The sequence below is a fragment of the Cupressus sempervirens genome, chromosome 8, assembly GCF_028749045.1.
Source record: "Cupressus sempervirens isolate cs-2001-9-10 chromosome 8, ASM2874904v1, whole genome shotgun sequence".
Taxonomy (NCBI): domain Eukaryota; kingdom Viridiplantae; phylum Streptophyta; class Pinopsida; order Cupressales; family Cupressaceae; genus Cupressus; species Cupressus sempervirens.
Genome location: NC_143125.1, coordinates 606,511,936 through 606,526,592, shown reverse-complemented (window position 1 = coordinate 606,526,592; position 14,657 = coordinate 606,511,936). Strand labels below are relative to the sequence as shown.

The 14,657-nt window shown below is 35.3% G+C and overlaps 1 pseudogene; it reads left to right on the top strand.

The window, feature by feature from the left end:
• The first annotated feature begins 1,981 nt into the window (after positions 1–1,981).
• Positions 1,982–3,572, top strand: LOC149543888 (WAT1-related protein At5g07050-like; annotated as a pseudogene).
• Positions 3,573–14,657: the final 11,085 nt, after the last annotated feature.

Below are 14,657 nucleotides of genomic sequence, written 5' to 3'. Positions count from 1 at the left end.
ATGTGGTTGTACTTTTAAAAACGTTGGGCAAAGTGGTGATATGCATCAATTAGTAGTGCAATGTCTAGTTACTAAGGTTACCTAGTTGCAAATATGTCCATAGGATGGCTAGCTCCAACTATTGTGGGTTTTAGATCAAGTATGAGATGATACTACTTTAACCTAGATGTTATACATGTGACTATTATGTCACAATCAAAAGATCCAATGTTGGGTAGTAAAAAACTTCGGATGGTACTTTTTCACCCATTGAGAATGAGATGAAGAAAGATATGGAATAGGAATATGGAACAAAAAGTATAAGTCCTATGTTTTGTAGTTAATTATGTAATTTCTTTAATATGTTTTAGTTATATTTCACTCAATTTACTATGATGCTAAATGAATTAGCTATATTATGAATCATTTGAAATGTAGTTAGTTACTTCCTTCTTGTTAGTTAATGTAAGCCACCTTTCATGTTCATAAAAACATCAGAGTTGGTTATTTAGTTATATTGTTATGATAAGTTACTTTCCTTGCAAGAAAAAATTATTTCCTATATAGTAGAATTCAGATGTTACATAAATGATATTATGATGCTTACATTAAAACTTGAGGAGGAAAGGTGCATGGGAAACCCTTACAATTTTTGTTGTAAATTATCTCAATATCAACAACAATTTCACTTTGACTAAATAAAAATGGAAATGGAGGGTGATATGAGCACAGTTATGATAATTCCCATAAAATTAATAATACATATGGTGTTGATGAGTGACTTGTTTCACCACATAGCATATAATTGACATCCAAAGAGGAAGCCTTTTGTCAATAGGAACCCTAACTTTGTTGCTTGGAGGATTTTGGATAAATTGTACATACCTGTTAGTTTTTGATAAATACCAAATTTAATATTTAAAATATTCTTTAAAATTCTAATTTTAAAAACTTTAGAATATAAAATATTCTTTGCAACCAATCTCATTAGGCTTAAGCATGAAAACTAAACACATTTAAGATAAAATATACTATAAAATCTTTTAATAAAAAAAATAACATTGATAATATCTTCAAATTTCTAAAATAAAATATAAAAAATCATATAAAACAAAATTTATATTATTTATTATAATTCAAAATAAATAAATAAATTAATATTTAAAATTAAAAGACTAAATATTAAATATTATTATGTACAAGTAATGCTATAAAATTCAAGATGAAAAATATTTTTATATAGATTTTAAAGAAGTACTTAATAGTTTAATACTATGTAAATAAACATTCTTATACTATTTTATAGGATTAGGAACTATTCCTAAAAATCATGTACGTACTTTAAAAAAAACTTTATTATCTAAATTAGTTAAGTAATGATATAAAATTCAAGATGCAAAGACATTATATAGATTCTAAAGAGTATTTAATAGTCTAATGATATCTAAATAAACATTCTTATACTGTTTTATAGGAATAACTCCTAAAAATCATGTACTTACTAAAGAAAACTTTATTGTCTAAAATATTTATTTATTTATTGTCTAAACTTTATCGTGAGTGAGTAGCCGAGTTGGTGTGAAGGCGAGTCGTGAGGCGTAGTGTTAGGCTAATGATCCCGGTGCTACGCATCAACTCCGTTTCGAGTCACACTAGGTTTACCACAAACCCTTTTAAGGGCGAGTGAGTAGCCGAGTTGGTGTGAAGGCGAGTCGTGAGGCGTAGTGTTAGGCTAATGATCCCGGTGCTACGCATCAACTCCAGTTTGAGTCACACTAGGTTTACCACAAACCCTTTGCCAATAGTGGCATGTTGTGATGGTTAAGTTGTTGCGTTGTTATCCTTGCCATCCAGGTTCAAATCTCATGGGGATGAGGTCCCCCGTTTGTGAGCGTTAAAAAGTTTACCAGGCGCATTTTAAAAAAAAAAAAAAAAAATATTTATTTATATACATAGAAGTGAGGAAGCACAAAACACAATGCAAGACTGAAGACTTGTGATAGTAGCCATGGAGATGTTTGATAAAGCAAATCCTTATCTAGCAATGACATGCTTTCAGTTTGGGTATGCAGGGAATTCAATACTTACCAAGATTTCTTTGATGAGGGAACGAATCCTTTTGTTTTAGCTGTGTACAGGAACATTGTTGCCACTATTGTTTTTGCTCCTTTTTCTTATTTTCTTGAAAGGTATATATTTATTTTGCTTCTACAGCAATGAATTTTTTGTTTGCTTCTTAGTTATACTTGATTAATTTATAACTTGTCCCAATAAATTGGATCACAGGAATTTGCAAACCAGAATCACTCTTCCCATCTTTTTCCAGAATTTTGTTCTCGGTCTGTTAGGGTAAATATCCATGTTTTCATTCAGTTTCTTCAGCTTAACTGTTTTATCATAATTATTATCATAATTAACAAGTCTTGTAATGGAATCATATTTTCTACTGCAGACCACTTACCAATATTTTGTATCACATGGGTTTGAAATTTACTTCTCCCACATTTGGAAGTACAAAGCTCAATCTACTTCCTGTTACTACTTTTGTGATTGCTCTTATCTTCAGGTAATTATAGTTAATAGTATGCAGACTACTTTATATATTAGTCTCGAAATCTTGAAATTGGATTATGCTGCATGATATAGAATAGAGAAAATAAGAATTCGAGAGAAGACCAGTCAAGCAAAGATAGTGGGAACCCTAATTTGTGTTAGTGGAGCAATGTTCATGACCTTGTACAAAGGACATAAGAATCATAATGACGATGATGGTAATTATGATATTCTCAAAGGTTTCTTGTGTTTAATTGCATCTAACCTTTCTTGGGCTTCCTTGTTTGTTTTTCATGTGAGTAACTACAACTATTATTTTAGACCTATAACACAAATATGTCATGTTCCTATGCACGTTTTTCCTCTAATACATTTCAAATCTATGTAATTGTTGAATTCAGGCTTGGGTTCTCAAGAGTTATCCAGCACAACTTTCCCTTGTTACCCTAGTATGCTTGATGGGCTCAATTCAGTCAATTGCAATCATCTTGCCGATTGAAACAGACCCATATGCTTGGGCAGTTGGATTCAACATGAAACTTGTTACTATTATATATTCTGTAAGTTGTATTCAGATTGGAACTTACCACCTAGTTTTTATTGAGGTGATGTGATATCTACAAATTAGTGAGAGGAATGTTATTTGTTTTTAATGATTTCAGGGAGTCATAGTTACAGGGGTTGCTTATTATCTTCAAGGATTGTGCATGGAGATAAAGGGGCCTGTATTTGGTACAGCATTCGTTCCATTGGGGATGATAATAACAGCAATCATGGACTCCATTATTCTTTACCAGAGACTCTCTTTGGGTAGGTTTGTTACTTTTTTCTGTTTTACCTAGTTTTAAATCACATCACGCAAGATGATTTAATGTAATCATATGAATTGTAGTGTGGTGGGAGCAGTGGTTATAGTAGCAGGATTGTATGGTGTATTGTGGGGTGAAATGAAGGATACAAATCTCCCTTCTTTTACAAGCTCGGAAGTGCTTACAACTTGCTATTCTACAATTGTGATGGTGGATGATGATGTAACCTAAAATCTTGATCATGAATATCACAACTTACTATTCTAAAATTGTGACGGTGGATGATGATGTGCCTAAAATCTTGATCATGAATATCACAAGTGCAGATTTTTGAGAGATGCAATCCACATTTTTTAGGGGGCTGTTTTTTAGTGCAGATTTTTAAGAGATGCAACCCACGTTTTGTTAGGGGGCTGTTTTGTATATAATGTGAAAGTGTCTAATAAGTAGATAGATAAAAATAATGTTTTCTGAGCAATTTTCTAATTCGGTACACAAAAAAGGATGTTTTTTAAATTTTTATTTCACCTTTACAAATATTATTCAAAGGAAAATCTGGGAACAATAAAGAGATTATTTTTGAAATTCTTTTGATTTCACTATTTTCAACTTTTATATTATATTGTTCTTGGTAGAAAAAATATTTCAAATTTTCATAAAAGATATGAAGAGAGCATGCTTACTCTAAGAAAGAGAGTAAATTAGTATAAAGCAATATTTAAATATACAAAACTTAACAATCATGATACCAATAATATGAATATCAACAATAAAACTATCAATGCACCAGAAAGCACATATTAATAAGGAAGCCATATATATATATATATATATATATATATATATATATATATATATTTCCAATTTAGTCTAAAAAAATAATAAAATAATTTCACAATAGCATTGATCATAGTTACATTATTAGTGTCATCCTACTTAAAACATTATTCTCCTCAACTAGTTCCCAATTCAACAATAGAAACAAATAAATTTTGATAGAAATACAGTCAAAGTCATTTGAATATTGACCACTCAACAATAATTTTAATTTAAAATAAATACATTTATATGTACAAGTAGGGAAGAAAAGAGATAAAATGAAAAAGCTCTAAAAGATACCATAAATCAGTTATCAAAATACAAAAATGTTAAGCTTCCCCAGAATCTTTCATGACATGAAAGATATAACCCAGCCTGATAACCAGGCAATCAAACACCAAACACCAACCTAGACATAAGATCAGGTTTTGAAATCTAAATCACCCAAATCAGGTAGTATGCATGTTAGAGAATACCCTATCAACGTCATAGAAAAATCATGCTAAAAAAAACTCTACATCACAAATCAGCCAGTGTATTGTCCCTTACCGGCTTGTAAACACAAGTGGTGAATGAGCCTTTTGGCATAGATACTCACATAAAAATATGTTACGTGAGCACATCTATAATATCACACACATATAATGCTTATCAACCACTATAAATTTATAAACCTCTCAAAATCTTCGGACAAGTAATCTTTCTAAAATTGTAGGAACAACGGGAAAGTTTCAAACAATTCCCACCATGAAAGTAAGAAATTGATACAATATTGTCTTTCCTCCTAGGAAAGTGAAGCTAATACAAAACCTCAAATATGAAACTTATTTATACAAGAGTTGGGTGCAAGGCAGTTTACAAAAAGACACGGTCAAGCTATAAAAAAAAGAAGGATTAATTTGTACTTTGTGATCAGGAAAGCTTCTTGAATCTTAGAGGAAACCATATTCATTCGGTACTATGTTAAATATACATAAATATTGTAATAAGACAATCAAGGAAAATAAGTATTGAGAGAGCATCAATAAAGATGTTAAATTTTCAAAGAAAATTATAATGACATCTATATTGTTCCATAACATCTTTTAAATAGTTTAGAATAGGGAAATTAATGACAAGGAAGTAGTCAAGAAACATGTCTCATTAGAAAACCTATTTATATCCTTGTTAACTTTCATACAATATACAAAGCTAGACAAAGTAGGATACACATGCTTCCTAAAAGCATAACTCAAAAAGCTAAAATGTGATATATGTAGAAATCAATATAGAACTTATCCTATAGTGTTGAACATTTCTATTTGTACCATGCCAACATATTATTTGTAATGCTTTGCTCAGAGTGTTGTGATGTGGAGCCTAATCAGATTCATAGGTTTATTTGGCATGATTTCCCTCTAGATTATCTCTACTGGGGTTTGGGGGTAGTGCCCCCAAGATAGGGTCCTGCGGGGTCTTAGGCTTGTACCCCAGGTGCGCTCCTTATCATAGCATAGGGTGGGGTCAAGGAGCAATGCCCTCACAAGGGTTTTGGGGGGCAGTGCCCTCAAAACCAAAAATTCTATTATATTGTAAAAAGGCATCGGCTACTATTTTTCTATTATTCTAACCCTAATTTTGTAAGTGACAAAAGCTTGTATATAAAGGCTCAGGGTTAGGAATTTCATTATGAATGGTGATATTGTAGCTTCTTGTAGTGGTATTGAGTTGTAAGGGATTACAGATTGTAATCAGGTTATAATCACTAGATAATAATAATATTAAACTTCCTACTGGTAGATGTAGCCCAAAGATTGGGTGAACCACGTTAAATCTTGGTGTCTTGTGTTCTCTTTTATGTGATCTACTATTTTCTGGTATTGGTTATATTTGCATGTAACTATTATTTTTGTCTGAGGTTAATCCTAACAAGTGGTATTAGAGCTAGGTTGTTGTCAATTTCTTTTAGCCAGACCATCATCATTTAATTAATTAATTTTTTTTGGCAATCTTCTGCAGGAAGGTCTCATAGTTGAGTGGGAGCGATGGAAAATGAGGGTAAGCTGAGGGTTGACAAGTTTAATGGGCAGAACTTTCAGTTATGGAAAATGAAAATAGAGGACTATCTTTATCAGAAGGATTTATGGAAGCTGTTGGATGGAAAAACCAAGAATCAGGGATCTATGACAAATGATGACTAGGATCTTTTGGACAGAAAGGCACTTGGAAGAATTCAATTATGCCTAGCACGATCAGTGGCATTTAATATTACAAAAGCGAAGACAAAAAAATAGTTGATGGAAAGCCTAGCAAAATTTTATGAAAAGCCCTCCGCTTCAAATAAGGTATTTCTCATGAAGTGCTTATTTAATATGAAAATGATAGAAGGTGGATCTATTGCGGATCATTTAAATGAGTTTAATACTATTACTAGTCAATTATCTTCTATGGGTATAAATTTTGATGAAGAAATTAGGGCTCTCTTGATTTTGTGTTCTTTGCCTGAAAGTTGGAATGGTTTGGTAATGGCTATGAGTAATTCTATTTCTAGATCTAGTACCCTAAAATATGATATGTGACCGGTGTTATTTTAAGTGAGAAAAATCGTAGGAAAACCTCAGGTGGATCTACATTAGGTTGTGCTTTGAATGCACAAAGTAAAGGAAAAATGACTGAGAGAGGAAATAATTCTAGAAATCATGGGAAATCAAGAAGAAAGTCAAAGGGGAAGAGGTCTCAATCTAGAGGACCAAGAGATTACTGGTACTATGGAAAATCAAGGCATAAGAAGAAAGATTGCTGGACTCAAAAGAACAATAAAAGAGATAAACCAAAAGGGAAAAAGAGAAAAATGTGGTAAGTAACAAATTCGAAGAGGATGCTTTGTTTTTGTCTTTAGAAAGTGTTGATGATTCATGGGTTTAGATTCTGGTGCTTCATTTCATGCTACACCTTATAGAGGTTATTTCATTGATTATGTCCAAGGGGATTTTGGGTTTGTTTATTTGGGGGATAATGAACCATGTTAGATTGTTGGAAAGAGAAAAGTTAAGATTAGGTTGTAGAATGAGAATCATTGGCTACTACATGAGGTAAGACATGTTCCAAGACAGAATAGAAATTTAATTTTAGTAGGGCGACTCGGTGATGAGGGTTGTGTAGTTACTTCTACTGATAAAAATTGAAAGATTTCAAAAGGTTCTCTTGTAGTAGCAAAATGTGTGAAAGTAGGCACCTAATATCTTTGTACTAGTCATATTGTTTCTTCTACTTTGATTGTTTAAGAGAAAAATGAATTTTCAGTAATAGTTGTTGTAATTGAGTAGGGAGAACAAATAGCTGATGTAGATTCTGATACAACATTGTGACATAATAGACTTGGGCACATGAGTGAGAAAGGTATGAAAGTACTTCATTCAAAGAAAGATTTACCAGGTCTAAAATATGTTAATATGTATTTCTATGAAAGTTTTATGGAAAACAAAAGAGAGTGAGTTTTGTGAAGATTGGGAAGGAAAATAAAAGTGAGAAATTAGAGCTTGTGCATATAGATGTATGGGGACTAGCTTAGGTATCTTCCATTGGTGGATCTCATTATTATGTTACATTTATTGATGATGCAACTAGAAAAGCATGAGTTTATTTTATTAAACAAAAATCTAATGTATTTCAAACTAATAAGGAATGAAAATGCTTGGTTGAAAATGAGACTGGAAAAAGATTAAAATATCTCAGATCTGATAATGGTGGTGAGTGTTGCAGTCATGAATTTGAAGATTATTGCTCCGCTAATGGTATTCATAGACAAAAAAATATTCCAAGGACTCCACAAGAAAATGGAGTGGCTGAACACTTGAATAGCAGTATAATGGAGTGTGAAAGAAGCATGAGGTTGCATGCAAGGTTGCCCTTAAACATGTGGGCGGAGGCTGTTAAGACTGATGTATATTTGATTAATAGGGGTCCCCATATTCCTTTGGGTTGTGGTATTCTAGAGGAACCATGTACTAGTAAGAAGGTGAGTTATTCTTTTCTCAAAATCTTTGGTTGTGAAGTATTTGCTCATATAGATGTTGAAAATAGAACCAAGGTGGAAGCTAAGTCAAAGAAATGTGTATTTTTTGGATATGGCATTAATGAATTTGGTTATAGGCTTTGAGATTTTGAAAAAATAAAATTGTAAGAAGTAGGGATGTCATATTCAATGAGAAAGTGTTGTACAAAGATATGTTGCAGTAACATGAGAAGAAAGAAAATCATTATTTAGTGCTAGATGATACACCAAAAGCTGATGTTCTAGCAATTCCTTATGATATGAAACAACCACAACAAAAAATACCACACACCCCAATGGATGTTAGATGGTCAAGAAGAATGAGTAGACCTCCATAAAGATTCTTTCCTTCCTTGTATTCTATTTTACTTATTGATGCTAGTGAATCTGAATGTTATGATGAAGCTATGTACATGGATACAAAGATTCAATGGGAGTTTGCAATGAAAGAAGAAATGGACTCTATGTTGAAAAATAAGACATGGGATTCATGCAAGTTGCCTATGGGTAAAAGGGCTTTACAAAATAAGTGGATTTATAGGTTGAAAAAAGAGGATGGATGTAAGAAAAGATTTAAAGCCAAGTTAGTTCTAAAAGGATTTGCACAAAAAAAAGACATCGATTTTGATGAGATATTCTCTCCTGTTGTTGAAATGTCTTCTATTCACATTGTTTTAAGTATTGTGGCTACTGAAGATTTGCATTTAGAGCAGCTTGATGTTAAAACAACCTTCCTTCATGGTGATTTGAATAAAGACATATATATGGCTCAACCACAGAGATTTGAGGTCAAAGATAAAGAGAACTTAGTGTGCAGATTGAAGAAAAGTTTATATGGCTTGAAGCAAGCACCTCGAAAATGGTATCTAAAATTTTACTCTTTTATGCATGAGCATGGATATAGTAGGTGCCACTTGGATCATTCTGTTAAAGCTACATTATTTTATGTTTATATGTTGATGATATGCTTGTAGCTGGGTCTAACATAGATCATATTAAGGGGTTGAAATGCCAGTTAGCACATGCATTTTATATGAAAGATTTGGGGGAAAAAAAAATAATCCTTGGTATGAAGATTTGCAGAGATAGGAAGAATAAGATCTTGACATTATCTCAGGCTAATTATATTGAGAAGGTGTTGCAACATTTCTCTATGGAGAATGCTAAAGCTGCCAACACACCTTTACCTCGTCATTTGAAGTTGACTAAGGAGATGTGTCCCAAGACAAAAGAAGAGGAGGATAAGATGTCTAAGGTACCTTATGCTTCAGTTGTAAGAACCTTTATGTATGCTATGGTATGTACTAGGCTAGATATTACACATGTAGTTGTTATCATTTTTTCGTCCCACCAAGATTCAAATTTCAAACGTCCAGCCCATCCAACGGCTAGTCCCAGAGTTAATATTATTTTAATTCCTAAGCGATCAAGCCTTATAACATGGTTTCTGTAGCCCGCAGGTTCTCCATCGTTAGATCTGAGGATATCGATGGTTGGCGCTATGTCACTTTTCAGAAGTTGCACGATGGATAGCATAGCAACATCGCTCCTTGTCGACGCGTGTCTGGTGGGTCCAGTTTGCAGGTCATCCAAGGTTCTTTGATGGGTCAGAAAAGTTTCACAACGGGTGGTTAGTTTCATGGACTAGAGACGAGAAATGCCGATGGGGCGCCATGTCGCCATCGAAAAACTCACGAGTTTTTCGATAGCGACATAGCGCTCGGCCGGCCAAAGACATGGTGGAACCATGGGTGACATGGAGGGGTGGTCGTTTTGAAGTTCTGATGCATCGCTAGCTCAGTGGACCTTGACATCAGCAGGGTTGGACCCACCATCCTTTGATGTTTCACATAGCTTTCTTCACCCTTGGATCGACGCAGATCGACAGTTGGCGCTATGTCACTTTTTGAAAGTTGCACGACAGATACGATGGCGACATAGCACCCTCCTGCCATGTGTCCAGTGAGTCTTAGGTGTGCTCGGTCAGATGTCAGCAAGGATCCATTAGACAATTGGCACGTGGCCAGTTCCCATTCATTAATGCACTAAGGGGGATGATCTATCTTGCTTGCCGTCAGATCAGTTCAGATCAACGATAGATGCCATCTTGCTATGTTGAAGTTGCACGGTCTTTACCATGGCGACATAGTGCCTCAGTGACATGTGTCAGGTGGGGTCGTGTTATCTCATAAACCTCAGGGGTGATGCCAGGTGTGCTAACAGCGTTTCGCGAGCCCAGAAGCAGAGGAGCAAAGTGCAAAGTACGACGAGTCTTCACGATCATCAGATTAAGTCAGATGAACAATAGGCACCATCTCGCTATGATGAAGTTGTACGATCTTTACCATAGCGACATAGCGCCCTTTCGCCACATAGATCAGTGGGGCCAAGTCTCACCAAGGTACGCCTGTCAGGTATTGCCAGGTGTCATTCGAGTGTGGTGCAGTTGCTGAGGTGGTGCCAGGTATGATGGGCCCAGGGTAAGAATGGTATAGTGGTACGACGAGTCTTCATGATCGTCAAATTTAAGGCCGATCAACGGTTGGCGCTATCTCGCCATCGAAAGCTGCACGGTGGATACCATGGTGACATAGCACCTTGTTGACACGTGTCTCGCTGGCTCAGCCAAGGTTGGCAGTTAACGATTGGCAGTTAGTGTGATCATTATAGTTAATGATAACAGTTTGAAGGGTGGCGCAGTTAGTTCAATAAAAGGAGGTCAACCGCAGAGGACTTCCCAGGTGGCAGAACGAAAAGAAGCGATTGGCCCGCGTGGCCCAATTGGCTTGTGAAACTAAGTTGACTTTCTGGCCCCTCTGGTTCATCAACCAAAAAATGAAGGTGATCTATTTTGTTGTTTGATCTGATCTTGAATCGATCCTGACCTACCAAAAATGAATGCAAAATATAGAGAGACACTCCACCGTCTCAGTCGATCCATCTACCTGGTTAGAGTGCAGTTATGGCATCGTTTCTATCTTCTCAGGGCATTATTTGATAGCAAGATCAGATTTTATTCAGATCCCCATGATTTTCCTCCGTAGGACTTAATGGCAGGTAGCTGCGAAGTCATTTCAGTAGGAAAAGATCTCAGTTATGCTTGAACTATAAAGGCAAGATTTTGTAAATTTTAAAAAAGGAGGGACCTTCTCTCTAATTTCCTCTGCTATTGCTCTGCAATTCTAGTGTAAATTCCCCTGTGCCTCTAAACTGTCTGATTCTCCACTTATCTCCTTCAGCCATTGGTATTAAAGTGCAAAAGTTCTTTGCCTGTGCCATTGCTTTGTGGAAATCTGTAATCTGCATGACTGTATCTCTGCTGGCTTGTGAATGATATATAAGTGAACTTCTTCCTTGTGTCATTCATCTTGGTTTTCTGATCTGTATGTGGTTATTTGATTAAAGCAAGTCTGGATGTGTATATCCTTAGTTTCATTCTGGTTCAGTAGCGCATGTATGGGCAGAGATTGGTTCGAATACTCTATTTTGGTGCATCACCTCCTTAGATTAGAACTAGGTAGATTTACTTTTGTGCTCTCCTTATCCCTTTTCCTCTCCAAGAGTAGTTAGGTGCACCTTAATAGTAAGAGGAAGCCGGCCTTCTCCGAAGACTCAACCTCGCAGTTCAAGTCCCATAGCTTGGAGGTTGTTTCCATGTTTCACTAGGTTGTCCTCATGCATAGGCCTTGGACAAGGGTGCAAACCTAAGTGACAACAAATACCTTAAACACATAACAAAAATAAAGAAATAACAATGATTTGTGAGAACAAGATATGAGCTTCTTATTATCACTGCAAATGTAGAATTACATAATCCAAAATTACAATATGTTAACCCACATGGGTGCCTTCATTATAGTAATCTGTAAGAAAAAGTTGCCAACTATCACCCTGAGTTGTCCTAGACAATATACAAGCATTTATTAAATAGATAATCTATGCTACCTGAGAAACTTCTAGACAATCAAAATGAATAGCTAGGGCCGACAGACCCTAATAATATATATACAATCGGCCAAATGCACTTTTGACATTTATTTTGGAAGTTTTGGTCGGCCCAACTTTAAAGGCCATAACTTTCAAACCTTTAATCTAATTGCCTATTATAACCACTTTTTGGAATCCTCATCTTTTGATCTACAAGCTTGAATCCATGCAAGTGCCCATCTACCATGTTTTCAAGGCCTCATCCATGCACATTTAAGTCTTCAATGGTGAGCTTGAAGTTTTTATACCAAAATTTTGCACAACAAAAATCCACAATAAATCCATGAATACTCATGATATGGCACTGAGCCTCAACTAGTAGGCTGATATATCCAAGATGAACATCCACCTTTGGAATTAGGACATTCAAAGTAGAAAGCCTCTAGGACATATGCACCGAGTTGTGGTGCCAAAAAGGTGACAAGGAATTTTTTTTTCCTATTTTAAAAAGCACATACACGCTTTTTAAAAATAAAAAGTATATATGATGGGCTGTAAACCCACAGCCCATCATTTTCATCAACATTTTCTTCTACTCCTACAGCGAGCAGCGCGTACGCGAGTTGAAGACTCAACATTTGCACCACCATTTTCCAAAATGCCTTCTCGTCGATGAAATCCAAGACCACAAGCACACCCACGATGACACTATAAGTGATATAAACCTAACTTTGCATTGTTTGATATATTTTTCATATTGTTTTATAAGTTTTTTATATTCTTTTGTAGGGTTTTTACAAATTTCATTTAGATTTGTTTATTTATTTGAATTTCAATTGATTTTTTATCAGGAAATGTTCATAATCAACCAAAAAATCCACAAGAACATCAAAACCCTCAAGAACCCCAAAACCAAAACCCTCCTCAAGAAGAAGAACAAATTCCACAACCCGAACCAATTGCAAGACCTCCACCAGGCACACAAGAAAATATAAGAAATGAAATAGAGAGAGGCAAAACTGAATTAGAAGGAATCATTGCTCGGTTGAAAGAATTCGGACAAACCAATCCAATGAGGGCTCAATTGGCATCATCCCTCAAATCCATTAACACTCAGATAGCCTCAGTTAGTGGTCAGTTATATATTTGGCGGGCTAAGAGGGATGAACAAAAAAGATCTTATGCAAATAAATTGTCATATGAAGATGTTAGAAAAAAGGAAATACCAAAAGGTAGTATATGTGCATTATTTAGAAAACCCGGTGAGCAAAATACTATTAGAGAGGGTACTAAATGATTCCCCATCCATTGGTGCATACATGATGCTATTAGAAATAATTTTTGGGATAGATGGTGGATGGTTTTTGATGCCCCTCCTTGCAAGAATAACGAGGTTCCCATGTATTTTTTGAAGAAATTATATTGTGAGTTTGTCCTTGGGGAGATCCCCAATTATTTTGATATGTTAGACTCCCAGGGTAGAGGTGGGGGGTCATCATTTGAGCGGTCAGGAGCACGTCGTGACCCTAATGTAGTTAGGGTAGCCGTGGTCCATCCACAGCGCGAGCATGTGATTATTCCTTCAGTTGTGAAAGAACATGTAGAGGCCAGCACTCTAGGGACCATTAATGCTTTGACGCAGACCCTCAGCCATTCCACGAGGCCATTAAATGAGGGGGAGCCTTCTATACATCGTGGTCACATGTGCACTTCATGCGGATCCCTATGCACATTTGGCACTCATGTCGGAGATGGTGCAGATGATGGGCTTGTCACTGATCAGTTCCTGAACGAGACATTTGGCATTGACACACAGGTAAATTACTAATTTTATCACATTTCATACGTATAGTGAATGAATAATTAATTAGGATTTATTGACATTGTTCAAAATTTAGGGTCAAAGTGTTCCTAGGCCTAGCAGCGATCCTTCAGGCCCATTTTTTGTCCCTTCGACGAGTCCTGACGTATGTATCAATTTAATCATTTTAATTAATACATATATTGATTACGTAATCATATTAAGGATTGACCAAAAAAAATATGCATGTGCATCAGTTCTCCATAGGAACCTCATCCTTTACCATAGACGCAGAGCAGAGACATCATATGAGCTTCACACAGGTACAATTGTTTCATGTTAATTTAATTCAATTGATTATATTTATTCCATGTTTCATGTTAGATATAACGTGTATTGTATGACATGTAGCTCATGATGTCGGACACACCTCCTCATATGCGATAGTCTGTTGATAGTGGAGTGGCCGCAGCTGTGGCTAGCTCACAGCCACTGACGGAGGTATGAAAGAATTTTCTTCATTTTAGTTGTTGTTTATAATAGTTAATCTCAAAATTTCTAATGTTATTTATAAGTGATTATATTTATTGAATTGTTGTAGGGTCTTGTCATGCGTGATCGTCCACGAGCATTTGATGTGGACTTACAGAGTGACTATTTGTTGGTGGTAAGAAAATAATTGATTTTGTGAGTACATATATTTGATTTCAACATATAATAAATATTGATTCATATC